This window comes from Sarcophilus harrisii, chromosome 3, assembly GCF_902635505.1.
Source record: "Sarcophilus harrisii chromosome 3, mSarHar1.11, whole genome shotgun sequence".
NCBI classification, from domain to species: Eukaryota; Metazoa; Chordata; class Mammalia; order Dasyuromorphia; family Dasyuridae; genus Sarcophilus; species Sarcophilus harrisii.
This window is the reverse complement of record NC_045428.1, coordinates 206,994,957-206,999,808: the sequence shown is the minus strand read 5'-3', so window position 1 is coordinate 206,999,808 and position 4,852 is coordinate 206,994,957.

The window sequence follows — 4,852 nt, the reverse complement described above, 5'->3', positions numbered from 1 at the left end:
ATTTTTAACAGTGGTATTTTGATTTATATATATATTTTTTCATTCTTAACTTGAAAAATTTTCAAGGCATATTAAATATTTGTAAATTGTGTTTTTAATGAATTAAGCTTTGGAACAATCAATTTTAGTGTTCCAGAGATAGAACATGTATTAAAGTAATAAATCTGAACCTTGAAAAAAAGAAAGAAATAACTATTTATTCAAAATAGATTTGCAGTTTCATGTGCAATCATATATTTTAAAAATTATATTATGTTATGGAAATGATCGTTTTATTCCATGTAATAAAATTTTTAAAATAAAAATTAAAAGAATAAAAATAATAATATTTTATGATGGAAAGAATATGAAATGTGGAGTCAAAGAACCTGGGTTCAGATTCCAGATCCCATTTTTGCTCCTTCACCTTTGTGTATCTTTGGGAAATTCACAAAACCTCTCTGGGTTTTCCCAACTTTCTCCTCTATAAACTGAAGAATGCTAAAATTTAAGGTCCCTCCCAGGCCTGGTTTATTAAATACATATTAAATATGCCTTAATAAATAGAACTAAGGTAGAAATCTTGGACATTAGAAGAAATTCTTTTATTTTTTAAACAGAAGGTAAAGTTTTATATATATATATATAAGTTAAAGATTTTTTTTTCCATAAACAAAAAAATGAAAATATCTATAAACAAATAATGAATAGTGGTGAAGAGGAAAGAGCAGTAGATTGGGAATCAATAGATCTAGGTTCTGACTTGAAATCTATCATTTGTTGTCTTTGTAATCCTAAATATAGATAATAACTAAGACAGAATAAGTGGGGCTTTATCCTCAAGCAAGTTATTTGGAGGAAATCTTGAATGTAACAGCAGAATTTTCATTCCAGGGGAACTTCCTCCCTTGCACAGCCAACATTGGGAGATTTTCATTCTTTACAATTATAAAATTCCGTTTTTCTATAATGTGTTAAATCCCTATATGATTAGTTAAATGAAAACTTCAGATATGAGAATCTGATTCCATTCTGTTCTTTCCATTGTTGTTTTCAAATAGTTATTTAAAGATATAGTGATTAAGTGGATAATATATGGACATCTGGGAGGTAAAATTATCTTACTCTCAATCTTGCTTTACTTCCCTAATTCTTCCTTAATCTAAGAAGGTTCAGAACCTGTCTAGAAAGTACCATGGAATCCACTATCTTTGAGGGACACTCTACTCCCTTTCCTTCCCACCTGGCCCTGCCTGACTCATTAATTTAGCTTAAATGAGACAGAAATAAGTAACTCCATTCTGTCTGATGGGAAAGAGAAACAGTAGACTTCATCATTTGCCCTACCATCTTGCTAAATGTTCAGAGATCTTCTAGATAAGGATTTTCTATTTATCCTACTTCTGTACCATACATTCCTCCAGGGTTATGAAAAATCCTTATCATTTCCAAGTCTTTTCAATTTCTTTGTAGCTAAACATTCTTTTACATCATCTCCTCCAATTTGAATATGAAGTTGAGTGTGACATCCTTGACAGCAGATAATATCTCATTTTTTTTTCCTATTTGTATTTCTACTATTTAGCATAGTGGTTGATGCATAGGAGGGACTTGTTAAATACTTTTTTCTTCCTTCCTTCCTCCTTTCCTCCTTTTCCCCTTCTTTCCTTCCTTTCTTCCCCCTCCCTCTCTCCCTTCCTTCCTTCCTTCCTTCCTTCCTCCCTCCCTCCCCCTTCCCTTTCTTTCTTTCTTTTTTCTTTCTTTCTTTCTTTCTTTCTTTCTTTCTTTCTTTCTTTCTTTCTTTCTTTCTTTCTTTCTTTCTTTCTATCTTTCTTTCTTGTTTTCTTTCTTCCTTCCTTCCTTCCTTCCTTCATTCCTTCCTTTCTTCCTTTCTTTCTTTTTTCTTTTTTCCTTCCTTCCTTCCTTCCTTCCTTCCTTCCTTCCTTCCTTCCTTCCTCCCTTCCTACTTGTCTTCCATCTTTCTGTGCCAAGAAAATGCCAAATAGGGACATAAAAAGTCAGACATGACTAAAAGCAACTGAATAGCAACAACAACAATATTCATAAAGGATTGTTGATTCATTGGGCAGCATATGTCTTTTTGTGATTGCATTTCTATATATAAAAATTTGATAATAATAATAACAATAACTAGGATTTACATAGCAATATAAGATTTGCAGTGTACCTTATAAATATTATCCCATTTGATCCTCACAATTCAGTTTATCTCATTTTTTAGATAAATAAAGGCAAACAAAGAAAGATAAATAAACAGAGGTTAAATGACTTGACCTGGTTCACAGAATTACTAAGTGCCTAAATTTGAATTGAGATCTTTTTGATTCCTGGTCAAGGACTCTATCCACTATAGAGTTTGCTACTTAATTAATTGATTAAAAACAAAAAACAACTTAATTAAAAAAATGTTCCTTTGGTAGGCAGAACATCAAACAGTCTGGAACATTATTAAAACCTAAGAAATTTCTACTTGTTATGTGACACCTCATTATTCTTCTAAGCTACATTTTCTCTATACTTTAGGACTTAATGTTCTATTATTTTAAACAAAATATTACTTTCTGATGTTTTCCAATTAAATGTATTGTCTTTAGATTGTATTTTTTGTAACATTTAATGAAATAAACATTTTAATAATTCATTTATGCTTGTCTGATAATATTTGTCTCAATCCTTGTATTTTCTTATTAATCAGTCTCACCTCTATCTCTCCGCACCTTATTATTTAGAAACTATGAGCATCGACTCTCAGCTTAGGGGATCAATTTACTATCTAATTAATTGATTAATTAGATTTCTTCCATAATCACAGATTTCTATTAAAACAACATGAAGAATTTTTATTTTTTAAGCAGATTTTAAAATATTTAAGCTTGGAGTCTAAATTTCACTAGTTTTTTTTTTTTTTTTTTTTTTTTATAACTAAATAGGAAAAATGCTTTAAACATTTGAAACTCTAAGGAAACAAAAAAATAACCTTTTTTTTTAGAATTACATGCACTTTCATATTCCAAAGAAAGCATTTTCATGTGCCTTATCTCATTTGATCCCTTATTGCAACCTTGGGAGATAGGCAGGGATGTGCCAGAATCAGCTCAGGAGAATTAGTTGTTAAATTTTCAGTGGAAGAAATCTACTTACACTACAAGTCAGGGTTCTATTTATTGTTCTGCTTTTGTTTGGACTTAGCAAAATGATGGATAAAATGTTAGTAATGCAGATTACATTTATTATTATTTTTTTTTAATCCAGAGAGTTTGTTGTTAAAATTTTATTAATACTCCTTTGGAGATGGAGAATACATAGATTATTAATTACTCAATATAATAGAAGCTCATTGAAGCATATATTAATATAAACTGACTCCAAATATACCACAAAACAAATCATATGCCTACTCTATATGGCCCACCCCATTTGGGCTTTTCTACTAGAGCACTTTGCCATTTCCTTCTCCAGCTCATTTTATGGATGAGGAAACTGAGGCAAACAAGGGATTAAGTGATTTGCCCAAGATTACATAGCTAATGAGTGTCTGAACCCAGATTTGAATTCAGGAAGATGAATCTTCCTGACTCCAAATCCTTCACTCTATCCACTGTACCACCTAATTGCCTTGTACTCATACTACCAACTCCAATAAAATTACCTAAAATATAGTGAAATCTACTATAACAATTTTCTAACTATTCCTCGTTTATAAAGGATATTTTGATTAATAATGTTATACTCAAAGAGTTGTTTCCTCTACAATACAATTCCAACAGTTCCCTATTACCTCTAAGAACCAAAAAAGAACTCTCTTGAAACTAAAGGCCCTTTACAAAAGCACTTCTAATTACCTTTACAACTTTATTATACAATACTTTCCTTCACTTGAACTCTTCAGTGGAGAAAACTTGTCTTCTTGCTGGTCCTCATGTAAGACACTCTATCTGCTCATTCTGAGCTTTGTTTAGACTGTCCCCCATAATTGGAATTAATTTCCCTCCCCATCTTTGCTTTTTAGCATCCCTAGTTTCATTCAAAGCCTACTTCAGACTTTCATTCTCCTATGAGGCATTCTGGCTTCTGATGCTTCCCCTTCAATATCTTCCTGTATTAATGCCTGTTTATTTTGTATATATTTATATCTGTGCATGTTTTCTGCCTTTGCAAAATATAAGCTCTTTAAGGACTAAGGATGTCCTTTTTTCCCTTGTGTGTCTAGGACCTAGCACAATTTCTAGTACACAGTAAAGAATTAATTAATGATTGATGATTATTTGATTAATCAGTGTTGTAAAGGAATTTTTACTGAATTAACAACTGTATCTTTCTAGATTTTAAGACTTAGAAGGTGGCTTCTAATATGAAATAGAATTTGGAAGTTCTTTTTCTCCCTTTTAATAAAACACCTAGTGATTAAAAGACATTTGGATTCTTTTTCATGTGTCAGCAAAACATGGGAAATAGTTGGCATTTGCCTCTTAAACCAAAAGCCATAAAGCTCATAAGTTTCTTCCTTTTAGATTTAGGCTCAATTATAGCCAGTAGCATATAGGAAAATGAAACACTGGATACTAAAACCCAGTGATTTCACACAGGGTGTCTAATGAATGAGACTATATCCATGTCTAAGCACTAGGCCTATCTATGTCAGAAACTAGAGTAATAAAATAGTTCAATTAGGTATCTGTGTAGCAGCACTCAAGCAGAAAACAGAGGTATTGATTGAGGTCAGAATAAGAGCAAAGGGGAGACTTCAATTAGCTGAGTGATTATATTTTGTAATGCCAAGAGGGGATAGAAATAGGATATCCTAGAATTTATCATTTAAAGGGGACTGAAAATAGAAAACAATCATTATTTC